The 14,041-nt window shown below is 49.4% G+C and overlaps 1 long non-coding RNA gene across 2 annotated transcripts in view; it reads left to right on the top strand.

Annotated features, from left to right (window-relative positions):
• LOC132015257 (uncharacterized) overlaps window positions 1–13,724 on the top strand; it is a 63,746-nt gene extending 50,022 nt beyond the window's left edge. Inside the window, exons 2-4 of one of the 2 annotated variants that reach the window (XR_009403605.1) lie at window positions 7,318–7,484; window positions 7,931–8,079; window positions 12,421–13,724. This is a non-coding gene — a long non-coding RNA (uncharacterized LOC132015257). Of the gene's footprint in view, window positions 1–7,236; window positions 7,485–7,930; window positions 8,080–12,420 lie in introns of those variants that run through there. The other variant, XR_009403604.1, reaches the window with a different exon arrangement.
• The last annotated feature ends 317 nt before the right edge of the window (window positions 13,725–14,041 follow it).

Here is a 14,041-nt window from a genome sequence, read left to right as displayed (position 1 = left end):
TTTCTTTCTTTCTTTCTTTCTTTCTTTCTTTCTTTCTTTCTTTCTTTCTTTCATCAGCTTTGTTTACTGTTGTATCCCTATCTTATAACAATGCTTGACACATAGTAGAGTCTCAATAACTAGGATTTGAGGGAAAAAGTGAATTCCACTTTTTGGCTCCTGGTTTTATTCCAACTGCTCCCTTCTAGGAGGGTTCAATTCTCTTGGGCAATAGAGTAGGTTAAGTATCTGAGCATCACACTGGCACAGATGCTCTACAACTAAGCTTATAGACAGGGGTCCCCTAGACCACAGTTCTTTTAGGCGGCAGTGCCAGTCAATAGTGCAGGTATGACCCTGTGGATGTACGGCCACATTATATGACTGACATTGATCTCAACCCAAGTCAGTGGGAGAAAAACATGGTCTCTCCAGTGCAAAGATCCTATTTAAGCTGAACATAGCTCTTAAATCCTGTCTCCTTTATTTCCTTCTTTGTCCATAGCACCAACTTTCCCAAACTCTTTAGGTAGACTAATGAGAACATGTGTTGGTCCATATTCAATATCTAATAACTGCATTTATGTGTTGCTTTCTTATTCTGATATTCTATTCTAAAATGGGGGGAGATTCGTTTTCAGACCAGCCTCTGTTAGAATCCCTGCTTCATTTGGTCAAACTCCAGTGGGTTCTCTGCTCCCCTCACATTGAGGTGGCAAGAATGCAAACAGTCTGCAGTGATTCCCCTCCTTGTTTTGTCTGTACATCCTCAAGGTTCTAGTGACCTGTGTATTTTCCATCAAGTTCACTGACTTCTGTGTTTATTAATTATCATGATATATGACCTTTTCAGTATAATTCATTTCCTTGTGATCACTGTTGCTCAATCACCAACATTTCGGCACCACAAACACTGCAGAGCATCATGACTCCAGTGCAATGTTTGCTCCTTTTAGAGTCCCTTAGCCTTTTTTGGGGTGAGGGGCTCACAGTGGCCAGTAGCACCATTGTCCAGACTCAACTATGATGTCTGGGCTGTTCCATGAGAATGAGAAGGGACAGGAGTGGTGAGGTCCTGGGAGACTCCCCATTAATAATGTAGATTCACCCCTAACTGCTTTTTTGGGGTGTCTGCCAAAAGTCGTGATGGGGTCAAGATAATTGGCTGGGGAAGCCTCACAGTACAAAGGCAGAAAGCCATGGGCAGCTCTCTAATGAGACGTGTCCAGGGAAAGTGCTGTGAGTTCCAGGCTTGCCAATATCTGAGACAGAGAGAGGAATGACAGGATGTTCACAGAAGAGCAATAAAAATGATTGAGCCTCTGGAGAGGCTGATTTATGACAAAGACTCTAGGAGCTAAATACATTTCATTGTGGCCCAGCAGAGCAAGTGAGGGAAGGGGAGGGTCATGGGATTCTCTGTAGAACCAAGCATGGGAGAGAGGTAGGAATGGAGGTGGGCTCTGGGGAAGGAGGGTGGGGCAGAGGAGTCCTAGGAAAAAAGGAGAAGAAATCTAGAGAAAGGGAGAGAAAATGTAGAGGACAGAAATAGTCTGGGGGAAATCCACAAGGACCCCTGTGGAATGCAAGGGCCTTGGGATTTGAGGGGCAGCTGAGGAAGACTTGGGGTTCCTAAGGTCAGCAGGGTCATTCAAATGTTCATCTCTTCTCTGTCAACGTCAGACCTGGGGCCCCTCCCGTAGCACCTCCCAATCCCCTGTCCTGAGGACCTCTGAATCTCCCTTCCCCGTCTGGAAGTGCAGTTAGCTGAGTACACCGCCTCCTGCAAACCATGGGCTTCCTGGAGGTCTAGCCTCCAGCATACTGTTAGGCACTCCGACCTTAAATCAAATCCCTAAATTTGGAATAGAAAGGGCTTTTCTGTCATGGGGTAGTTTGGTGTGCCTCTGGAAGCCCCTGCCTCAGTGCATCCCTTTATTCCCATCCAAGAAGGCCTCTGGCTGTGGAAATCTCTTTATGTTGCATTGAATAGCAGCAACAGGGCCGCTGGGAAACGGTGCTCTGAGACCCCGGACTGAGCCTTGGAGGAGAAGTATGAGGTTGAACTGTTAGAGAGGTGTCTCCAATTCCACTTCCAAAATTACAGTGTAAAGCTCTTCAAAGACGAGATGAAATAAGGGTAATCATAATAGTCATGGTGAGGTCCTACATTTCTATGCCACTTACAGGTCACGGAAAGCTTTCACATCCATTAACCGTTTGCCCTCCTAACATCCTCGCCTAGCTCAGTGGGTTGTCAGGAAAATCAAAGGTTTCCCCCAGGAACTGAGACTGCAGGCATGCCCCACTTTAAGCAAATCCTGCTGTGAAGAAAGCCTGTTTCGCAGAGGAATTTAACGGCATTATTTTAAATGGTGGGTTCCCCCAGCATGCGAAGAAATAGGAGGCCATTTAGTAGAATGCTTGATTGATTGACACATATCTTGTTCAGCACCAGCTGCATGCCGATAGCATCTAATATGTGCTGAGCCTGACTGCTTGTGCTGAGAGATGAGGGAATGCTTCTGATACTGTCAGCCCCAAGAGTGGAGAAATCTTTGCATCTTTGGGTTCATTTTCTAACCCCTCCTCTGCATGTACAGCCATCTCAGGAACGAGCTTACATTCCTGGGATGGTGGGGATGGCATTAAAACTGAGCTGGACTTCTGTGATACCTTCGATTCAGGTCTGGCAAAGAAAGGCAGTCCCCACACCCCATGTTGGTATGGGGGGCTGTCAGGTAACAACGGGCGCTGCCCATAGTCACTGTTGCTGTGCTGTGGAGGAAGGGGGAAGACCCAGACTAGAGACCCAGCACAGAGAGACAAGGGAGGTGCCCTCTGGGGCTCTGGTTCTGGGTCTCCTGCCCTCTACCCCCAATTCCTAGGGCTTGGCTATTCAATTCCTCCAGCTATGACTCAAACACTTCTTCTTCTTTTAACTCAAGCTGGTTCAAGTTAGGTTTCTCTCCCTGATACTTTTAAAAATCACTAAAAGCATTATCCTTGGTTGAAAGAGACAGGATATACACTCACAACCCTTTGATATATACAAAAGCAGTTAAATGTGGTGATTGAGAGTTAGGGGTCAAATCATTGAAAGAGCGAAGATGGGAAATATCCAAACACCAAACAAAAAACAGTTCAGTTAAGTAAATATTGGTGTGCAAAGAGATACAATGCAGCTGCAGGGGAAAAAAAATGAGTAGAGTTCTATTCAGATATAGAAAGAGCTCCAAGTCGTACTAAGCTTAAAATGTGAGGTGTGCTTTGAGGTACGACTCCACAGATCTTAAACTGGCTGAAATAAAAAATGTTGACAATATCAAGTGCCGGTGAAAATGTGGGGCTGTCATGCTTTGCTGGTGGGAAGGCAAAATGAAACAGCCACTCTGTTTGGCATGGTCTGGCAATTTCTTACAAAGTTAAACACACAGGAACAGGTGATCGAGCCATTCCACTCCTGGGTATTTGCCCAGGAAATACGAAAACTTACATTCATGCAGAAACATACTCATGCATGTGCGAATAACTCCACAGCAAGAGCTAAAAAATGGAAACAACCCAAAGATTTTTCAGCAGAGGAATGGAGAAACAAATTGCCGTGTTTATGCAATGGAATGCTACTCAGCAAGGCAAAAGAATGGGCTAGTGGTACTTGCAAATGCTGGGTGGATTTCAAGGACCTTAGGTTGAGCGAAGAAGACCATGGCAAAGGTCGTGTGCTGTGGCTTCTATTTATTATTTATTGTTCTTGGAGTGACAGAACACAGCGATGGAGAATAGCTCCGTGGTTGCCAGGGGTTAAGGCTGGGAGAACAGCGTAGTTCTAAAGGAGTAGCATGTGGAACGTTCTTTGTGGTAAGGGAGCAGTTCTGAATTCTGACCAACGTGGTGCTTACACAAGTCCGCACATGTGATAAAGCTTCATAGAGCTATTTATCAGAAAGGTAAAAAATTAGTGTACCTAAACCTGGTAAAATGGGAGGAAGTGTAATTGGATTATGCTGTTGTCCGTTTCCCAGTCTGATAGCTGTACTATACCTACAGAAGATGTTGTCACTGAGGGAGGCTGGCTGGAGGGCATTTGGGAATTCTCTACTATCTTGCAACTTCTATGTGAGTCTAAAATTATTTAAAAATAAAAATAACAAGGTGCCGAGCAATGTGTATAATATCTAACCTTTCCTGCAAAAGGGGAGGGATGGAATTTATGTTCATGTTTGCTTGTACACTCTTAAAGAAACTGCAAGTTAATTTAAGAGACGTAGAAGAATAGTTATTGAGAGGAGGGTGGTTGAAGATACAGAGTAATGATGAAGAAGAGGCTTTGCGCTATCTTTGACGCTTTATGGATTTTGAATCATGTTTATGTTTTCTTAAGTTTCTTAAAAATTAAGAGAAGAGGAATGTGGGTTCTAGACTTACTTAACAGAGGGGTAATTACATTGGAATCCCAGTTCTAGTATTTACCAGCTGTGTCACTTTGTACAATCCAATTTCCCTCTCTGTGCCTCAGTTGCCATGTCTGTAAACTGAAGCTGATGGTAATAGTATATGTCCCATAGGACTGCTATGAGGATTAAATCATCTGTAGCACTTTTCCTACTTGGAAATATACTGGTTTTATTCTTCTCACCTGCCCCATTTTGTAGAGATGGAAGCTAAAGCAGAGAGGGATATGAAGGATTAATTCAAGGTCACATATTAGTAAACACTGGAGCTTGAACTCAAATCCAGATGTCTTACTCTGAAGCCCACATTTTTGAAGTCTATACTTGCCTGCCTCCCTTTCCCACTGAGTGGTTCCTTCTTTGAGTTTCCAGCTGGGAAAAGAAGGGTGGAAAGGAAGCCAGCTAGCCCCCAGCATGAATATACTGTTCCTTCCAATCTCCTTCTTGTGTCCAGATAATAACTCGCCATCTTGGCAAGCAGCTGACCTGGGATGGGGTTGGTCCTAACCATACCATAGCCAGGCACTGGGCTGCAAGGGTCAATATTCCCAGAGTGGGCCCTGCCCTCAGGGCCCAGCAGCAGCCATAGGGCCTGGCTCCAAAACACATTTTAATAAAATAAATGAATTTCACATTATAAATAGTGATTTCTGTTTTATATTATAGGAACGGCTTTCCCAGTACATTTTGAGCTGAGTGCACGTTGGGGTGGTCACGGCTTCTAGGTCTTCTATAGACGTCTGCCCAGGATGGGGGTGGGTGGGAGGTGTGGACCCCTGAGTGTGGGAAGTGCTCTGAAAAAGACGGAAGGAGAGAAGGCCTAGGAAGGGGGGGGGGAGATGTGAGGGGCTTCCACGTCACACTGCCCTACTCCAGACTCAAGGTTCAGTTTAGCTGCCAACTCATGATTCGACCTTATGCAAATCCCTTCTTCCTGCCAGACTTTGGTTCCCTCATCTGGACCATGGGCTCTACATCCCTTCTGCTTCTAATCCTTCTTGGCTCTGGTCTCAGTTTCAGAGCCTGGAAACATGGCGAAGGGATTGGAAGGGACATTGGCTTGGACTGGAGGCATGTGTCAGGTTTTGGATTAGGGACTGACGAGGTAGAGAATGAGAAAAGCAGAGAGGTTTGAATGTTGTTTATTCTCTCATTGGACAAACACTGTCTGAGCCCCTACTTTGTGGGCCCTCTTCTTAGTTGTTTGGGAACAGGGGTGTCTAATCCACACCTGTCGAGGGACCTGAAGTTTAATTAATTAATTAATTAATTTGTCAGAGACAGAGGGAGAGAGAGCGAGCAAGCACAGGCAGACAAAGAGGCAGGCAGAGGCAGAGGGAGAAGCGGGCTCCCTGCCAAGCAAGAAGCCTGATGTGGGACTTGATCCCAGGGCCCTGGGATCATGACTTGAGCCGAAGGCAGCTGCTTAACCAACTGAGCCACCCAGGTGTCCCATAACGGGGACACAGAAGAGATGAGGATGGCACCTGTGGTGAGCACTGCAGTGAGAAAGGGAGTGGGAAGGAAGGAAGGAGGCTCTCCTCTCCATGGGAGGAGAGAGCTAAGCCGACCATTCACCCAAGGAAAGAAATGCATCTCTGATATAGAGGTTTCAAGATGGTGGTCCATGGGCCAGATTCCAGCATGGATAGATTTTGCTTGGTTCCATAATATATGTTAAAATTGTAATAAGCTTCCAACTATGAAAATATATTTTTTTAATAGAAAACTGGGATTCTGCTCTTAAAGACGTAGCAGTACAGGCTGCATTCCCGGGATGTGACGGTGGTTGGCCAGAGCCAAGCTGAGGTGGCCTGTGAGGGAAGGGGCTCCCCAGGTCCCCAGTCTCCACCACTCCCTTGTGTTCCCCCTTCCCTGGCAGCTCCACTTGCTTTCTTTACCCTCCTGATTCTCCTGACATCCCAGTTTGTCACTGTTGGTCTTGTTATTCCTGTAAAGGGCCGACTGGTCTAGTGATTGGATCCATTCGGGGCCAGGTGGATAGAGGCCTGCCGCGTGTCCCCAGGCTCCAGCAGCCACTTTGCTTTGGTCATCATTAACACAATCTGCGGCCAGGTTGGAAAGACGGAAAGCATCCTTTCAGGCCCAAAGGGTCCCCCTTGGCAGGTGCAGAAGCCAATTTAAATTGTTTTTCTTTTTTTATTTGCTCATCTGAAAAGTCCTCCCAGATCTCCCTTCTTATTAACAACCTGCGCACCACGCTGTGCTTAAAGTTCAGAGCGCCATAGGATACAGAGCCGTAATTAATCTCCGTCCCCGAGTTCTAGAACACTTAGAGCAATTATAATTTACTGTCGGAAAACCAATTTGGGGAAGCGGTGGTGTTCTCACCCCTGATCAGGGCTCCACCAAATGCCACTTCCTGTCCACATGCTGCCTGCGGGGAGAAAAAGACTTTTAGCCTTTGTATTTCCGAGAGGTGACATCAGCTGGCCAAGGCAGAGGAGGGCCCGGGAGGGGGCGCGCCGCCAGGGTGCTCACCGGCTTGTGAGCCCGAACTACCCCAGAGCTACTTTTCCCACTCTGCTTGTTGCAGGCACCTCTTATTTTCCAATTTACTCCAATTTCCCAGCCACTGTCCGGGTCCCTCCCATGTTCCAGACGCTGCTTGGTTGGGGCCGATGCCAAGGCCCGTTTCCATCTTCTGTCCTCACCCCTTTCTAGCCACTGTCCCCGCTTCCCTGGGCCATATTTGAGCTTCCAGGTTCATGGACAAAAGTTCCTTTTTTCTCTTCATTTCTTTCTTTCTTTCTTTCTTTTTTTTTTTTTTTTGCCCAGGGACAGATCGTCATATCATGGAAATCACTCCCAGATGACTGGGTCCAATGGACTCACCAGACACGTTTCCAATTATCATACATAGGACGCCGAGTGGAGCTGCACGCATGCGCACCGGGTCGGGACGGCGAGCTGCTGGATACGGCAGGGTGTTTACGGGCCCGTCTCCCCTGCTGTCTGTGTCGTCTGTTAAGGGCCACATCCCGTTTGTCCACTGGGCCCAGCACCCAGCAAGAGGCCCACATAGAGCCAGTGAGTGGTTAAGTGTGTCCACCGGGATGGGTAGCTTAACAGAAATGCATATACTAACAGTAGTGTGTGTGCAAATATAAATACCCCAGGAGAACAAGTCGGTAATGGCATTCATTCATTCATTCATACATTCATTCACCCAGTCCTGACAGTAACCAGGACATATGCTCTACTAAAATTCATATATCTTGTCTCTGACCCCAGCTTTAAATTATCCATAATGCAAGATAATAAAAAGCCCTATTTGAGGCCCATTTAAGGGGTCCTGGGGGCACACAGGAGGAGTCCCTGACTGCTGGGTGGCAGGAAAGCATCCTGAAGGAGGTGATATTCAAGCAAGGCCCAGATTATTCTGTACTCTTCTCCAGCACTGCACTTAAAAGTTGTTCCAGCACTACACTTAAAATTTGTACTAAGTTTATCCGTGTATGTGTTTGTGTCCCCAGGAAGGCTGGGACCCCGTAAAGAAGGGACCCTGTCTTTGCTACCCTTGGATTCTCACCACCCAGAACAGTGCCTGGCCCACAGGATTATGTATTTGGTGCATGTTCAGCAGATGAACCAACGAATGAATGAATGAATGAGGGTTTTCCAGGTAAGAAAGAGGAGGGGCTAGAGCAGGTGCATGGAATAGCTCAGATGGGTGGGAGCAGGCAAGCCTGGGAGCTTAGTGTTGGTGCTGAGAGCCCAGGCAAGCTGAGTGCCTGAGGAAGGGAGTGTAGTCAGCACCAGCAGAGTAGAGGGGCAGAGACACAAAGGACAGCTTGCGGGGGTCACACTTGGGGTGACAAACTCTGATGCTTTCAGAAGCCAGGCAGACAGAAGACATTAATGAGGGTGGCAGGAGTGGTGGGGCCACGGAGGCCTGGAGTGAGCATAACCCACCGGCGGCACTGGAATGCAACACGGCTCACATGCTCTTGTTAGCCTGTTACAACACCCAGGTTTGGGTCACAGATTTGCCACTTTCCCCACCCTGCCCCCTGTGCTTTAGACTGTAGACAGGGTTGTATGGATCTGTGGGGAGGTCCTGCCTTGAATTGCTGGGGAAAAGGAGATACATCCCAGCTTGGCCCTTTAAGCTCCAGAAGCCTCCCGAGCCTCTTTTCTTTTCTGCCCCTGGCTTGTTCATCTGCTTGTTCACCTTCCCTTGCACACCTGTTGGGCTGGCTGGGACAATGGATACTCAGTGGTCTGCAGATACTGGAGACCTGGGCCCCGGTTGGGGCGGGTGGTTCGTTCCACGGCTGAGGCTCGGGAATGTCTGAGCTACCGTGGAGAAAGGCCGACTGTAATGGGCAACCTTACAGGAGATCTGGAATATCTCCCTGGAGGGAAGGTTCTGGCTGAGCGGGAAAGGCCCCTGACTGGAGTGGAGAAGCAGAGTTCATGCAGATGAAGTGACCATGGCAGAGAGGATGGCTGGGGAGGCTGGAGTGGCCTGAGAAGAGATTCTGGAAAAGCCGGAGCCGCTGAGGATGAATGGCAGCAGGGCGTGAACAGTTAGGGAGGTAGCCTGAAGCTTCCCCAGTAGCTTGATTCCCTGAGACCTGGCCAGAGCAGGAGCAGCATCTGGAAGAAGGTCGGCCAGTGGAGGGCCTCGATGATGCTTCTGGAAGCCTGGGGTGGAAGGCTGGGTTCGATTCTCAGCCACACCTCAGCAGTCCGCACAGCCAGACACAAGTCCCTGTCCCCCACCTGGACCAATCCTGGGGTGCCCCTGCTCACTGGTACTGGGAGGGCAGAGCAGGCCCCAGTTCCCAGGGTCATGGAAGTTAGCTTCCTGGTGACTCCAGGCCCATGCGTACCCGGCACTTTGTCTCATCACCCGCAGAGGTGCCCGGCACCTAGCAAGGACTGTGTAAATGAGTGGAGGGTTTGGAGTCCCAGGCGGAGCCCCTGCCCAGTCTCCAGAGGCCTAGGAGCAGTTGGACAAACACTTCCTGGGCATCTACCATGAGGGGGCAGTAGGCAGGGGCTAGGGCCTCTCCCATGGCTGAGACCGATCGGGTCCTGCCCCCAGGGAGTGCATAGTACTAGGGGGAGGCAGAGCCCTGTGGTCCTCCATGGCCAGGGAAGCTGTGGCTGCCCTGGCGGGGGCGCCCGAGGGAACTTTCTGAGTCCTCCACTCTGTGTGGGCTCCTCCTTCCTCCCCTTTTCTTGCCCTCCCACCAGTTCCCATTCCCTCTCCAAGGTCTGGCTCGAATAGCACCTCATAGGGTGAGTCCTCCGGTAGCCTCCTCCCAGTTGGGCTTCCTCTTGGGCCAGCTTTATTCCGCTGTTCTCAGTCGCTGTGCTTAGGGGCTCTGTGCATCCATGGCATCCAAGGCCATGTGCCTGGTGGGTGTTTGTTGAGTGAATGTCTGACCTGGCAGGCCTTGGAACGTCCTTCCTCTCTTCTGCTTGGAAAGTGCAGATGGGGCACTGAAGGACTTGGTCCTGCTCTTTGTCCCTTACTTCCACCCTTCAGGTGGCCCAGAGCCCTGGCAAATAACAAGAGACCCTGTTTTGCTCGCCTTAAAGTACTTCGGAATCTACCCCAGATAGTGCTTGGCCTCGGGTATGCATCATTTCATTTTATTCTTGCCATGGCCTTAGGATTTGATTGTGCCATTATCATCCTCATTTTACAAAGAGGAGGAAGTGAAAACTCAGTGGCTCAGAGAGGCCAAGACATGGGTCCAAGTTCACACAGCCCAGGCTTTCTCCTTAAGACAGATGGCTTAGCCTCTGTGTCTGGTTAAGGAGGGTCCTGTGTCCAGCTGAAGAGGACAGAAGGTCCTCCTGCCCCCACGACACATTCCAGATACTAAAACTGTCTCCACCTGGAGTCCTGTGGACTTGCCCCAGCCTTGGTGTTGTTCCCACGGGGAGCTGCCTGGGCTGCTCCAACACTTGTAGCTTCCCTGATCCTCAAGGCCCGAATCACAGGTGGGATCTGATTTATGCTGCTCTTCCTTGTGCGCTGCACAGGGGTCATTCTTGGTCATCTGGCCTCACACTCGCTGAAGTCAGGGGTGGAGCCTGGACACACAGCAGGTGCTTAACTAAGGACACGTGGCTTTATGGCTATGTGGCTAAGGTCGTGTCTCTTTGAAGGTTGTCAGTCTCCATGCATAGCCACCTGCCTTTCCCTCTTGAAAGCTGGTAATTCCCTTGTCCATTCTAACCAGTGTCTTTCCTAGATGGCCGCTAAAGAGTTGGCCTGGCTGATGGAGAAGGCAGGAGGCCCAGGGCATCTGTCTCAGCACTGCCATGGATGGGTTGCAGGGCTTTATCTCTGGGTCCTCAGATGCCTCATTTATGGACAGAATAATCAGACACGGCCTTCAGGGTATAGTGAGGGTTCAAGGAAACTCAGGGGCCATCTTCTGGGCCTCATTTTTGGCTAAGCTGCCCAAGGCTGAGAACTACTGTGGGTACCCTTTGATTCCAAAGAAGATGCCAGATGAACAGGCTGGGGTTCGAGGTAGATGAGTAATAGCAGCTTTTATGAGCGTAGTGCCACACTCCTCACCGTAAGGGATAAGGAAGAGGCCCTCAGAAGAGTTCTCTTGGGGGGTAGGGGAAGGGTGCTGGGGCGTGTGTCCTCTCCCTCACCTCCAGCCTAATGAGAGGCTTTTAGGAGGGTATGCCAGAGTTCTCCAAGAAACAGAACCAATAAGATATTGCTGGTCTAAGCCTTGGAGTCCAAAGACTAAGAAGCAGGAACTCTGATGTCCAAAGACTAAGAAGCAGGAGCTCTGATGTCCAAGGGCAGGAGAAGGCGGATATTGCTATTCAAGAGAGAGGGAAAATCTGCCCTTCCTCTGTTGTTTTGTTCTAGACCTCAAGGGATTGGATGATGCCTGTCCCCATTAGTGAGCATGAGTCTTTTCTACTCAAATTCAGATGTTAGTATCTTCTGGAAAGACCCTCACAGACACAGCCAGACATCATGTTTAACTGTGACCTGGGTATCCTTTAACCCAGTCAAGTTGACAAATAATATTAGCCATAACAGAGAGCTTGGCAAAGGACCCCGAAGTTTGGGAAATACGATGTTAGGCATCTGCTCCATGCCCAAGATGTCTGACAGAAAGCTACTGTGGGTGGCAGGGTCTGGGGCAGCAGAAAGAACAATGAAGCACGCGTTTAGGTCAGCTGCCCTCTTGCCAGTGAACACACAGGGGAGCACCTGTGTTCCAGCATTCGGCTGAGCAGCTCCTCCAAAGAAGCATGCCCAGAGGGGCCGTGGGGCCTCAAAAGGCTCCTCAGAGGCCCGGCAGCTAAGGAAGCATTTGGAAGTGATCAGCCATAGCTGAGATGATGGTATTCTCAGCAAGGGACTCATCCAAGAACGCATGACAGCCCCACATGAGAAAGAGCTGGATTTTATCTACCAGCTCCATGGAGGACAACACCAGGTCCCAGATGCCCTGATGCAGAAGAGTCCGGACATCCGGCCCCTTGATGGCTGCTGGGCCTCACCCTCAGGGATCAGAATCCAAGGTCATGCACTAAAGGAGGAGAGCAGAGGTTGGGAGAAAGGGGAGGTAGGTTGACTCTCTCCTTCAAGGCCAGTGGCATTCCAGCCCCAGCTGATGGAGGAGGCTGGCTGGAAATGGCACGAGACTATGGTCTTAACTGGACTGGACATTCTAGTTCGCAAAATAAGACTCTTGGTTACTTATGGAATTTATTACCGGAGAGTAATAGAAAAAAATGTATGCTACTAACCTGTTGAGATTTCATTCAGCTCAGGGAAAGAATCACAGCCATCTAGCGGGTTTTACATTTTGGTACTTTGTACATTGTGGACGTGGTGGGTTTTTTGTTTGTTTGTTTGTTTGTTTTTGGCCTTTTTTGATTCTGATTTTTTTAAAACAGTGCTTTAAAATATGATTTATTTGGTATTCCTGGGATTTTTGATACTATCTTAAATTTTGCTCCCCAGGCCAGTGCCTCCCTTGGGCTCACCCTCCTCCCGGTCCTTGGTGAGGAAGAAGACGAAGGTCATTCCCAGCTTGCGCACTCCTGGGTTTCGCAGATTCACTCTGCAGCCTCCAGCACGCTCTGCAGCAAAGCCATGGTAGTACCACTGCTACTGAGGATGAGGATGACGACTAACTTTTGTCTCTATTCTACAGAAGAGAAAAGCAAGGCCGGGAGAGTTCAAGTGAGCTGCTCGACATCTCACCGCAGAAGCGCCCCAGAGCTGGGATTCGAACCCAGGCAGTCTGGCCCCGGAGTCCACGCTCTTAGCTGCTCCCTACAACTGCCCCCCTGGTAGACAGTGTCCTTGTTTAGTGTCACCTGATGCTGCCTGGGCTTAAAACCAGAGACAGGCGGCTCCTTGGCAGCTGTTTTCCCAGCTCTCGTTGGAAATGGATAGTGGAAACCCAATTTGCACCCAGAGCCGGGTGCATCGCCCCACTCTCTGCCTGGGTACAGTTCTACTCTGTGAGGCCATGCTCAGCTCTCTATTCCATCTCCTAGTCCCCCCAGGGCCCCTCCCTTAGTAGATGGGGGGGGAGCAGAGGGTGGGCGCTGGGAGTCCGAGACCAGGGCAGGGACTGGCCGTTGGGAGTGAGGTCCAAGCCGTGCTGATTTGCAGATGGAAATTTACATACATAATGTAATTTGGGCCAATTGAATTGTCGATTAAGATGGAATCACTTGACATGCAACACGTACTCTGGCGGGTGACCGAGGAGACAAGAGGCCCTTGAGATGCCTGTAGCAAAAACACGCTTTTGTTTTTCAAGGAGATGGCCATTTCCAAATTCCACATTTTAACAACCTCCTCTCTCAAGCCCCCCTTCCCTCTGGGTCACAGCTGGGATCTGTTGAAATGAAAAACTTTATGGGCAATTCACATTTAAATCCCAGGCACAGTCAGCATGCTCCTGGGTGCAGCTGGGGAGGGGGGCCCTAGACCCCTCCTCAGACTGCGGAGGCTGCAGGCCAGGGCCCTGGGTTGGAGCCCTACAACCCCCCACCTATGACAAGCTAGGAAGTGGTGCTGGACACACACTGGGGCTGTGGGGGAAGGAAGGGGTGCACTTCCTGCCTCCACGATCTTGGGCACCAGGCTTTGCCTCTCAGAGCCTCAAGCTCCTCATCTATGAAGTGGAGAGAATGTTCCACCATCATCTGTGATGATTATGGTGGGAAGGCAAGGTGATAGCCTAAGAACCTTGGAAATCGTTACATGATGCTCATAATAATAACAAAGGGTAACTACCACATTGCCACGAGGCTCCAAACTCTCCGTATTACTTGTTATTTTCAGGTTTATTAAAACAGCAAATTCCTTGTTGCCTCAGGGCATTTGCAGATTGTTTGATTGTTCACTTCCTGCTGTGCCCTCCCTCCTCCCCTGCCCTTTGCCTGGTGGGCCTTCCATCTTTCCTTAAGCTTCCACCTAAATTCACTTTTCCAGGGACTTCTGTCTCCATCCAAGCCTTCCTGTTCTATGTTCTGAATGCCCCGAACCTTTCCTTCTTACACAGTTGTAATTTGATGTGATTCCTTGTGTCCTATCAACCTCCATACCAAGCTCTAAGTTCCACCAA

Source organism: Mustela nigripes, chromosome 4 (assembly GCF_022355385.1).
Source record: "Mustela nigripes isolate SB6536 chromosome 4, MUSNIG.SB6536, whole genome shotgun sequence".
Classification (NCBI taxonomy): domain Eukaryota; kingdom Metazoa; phylum Chordata; class Mammalia; order Carnivora; family Mustelidae; genus Mustela; species Mustela nigripes.
The sequence above is the reverse complement of the archived record's forward strand: the minus strand, read 5'-3'. Positions and strand labels throughout refer to the sequence as shown.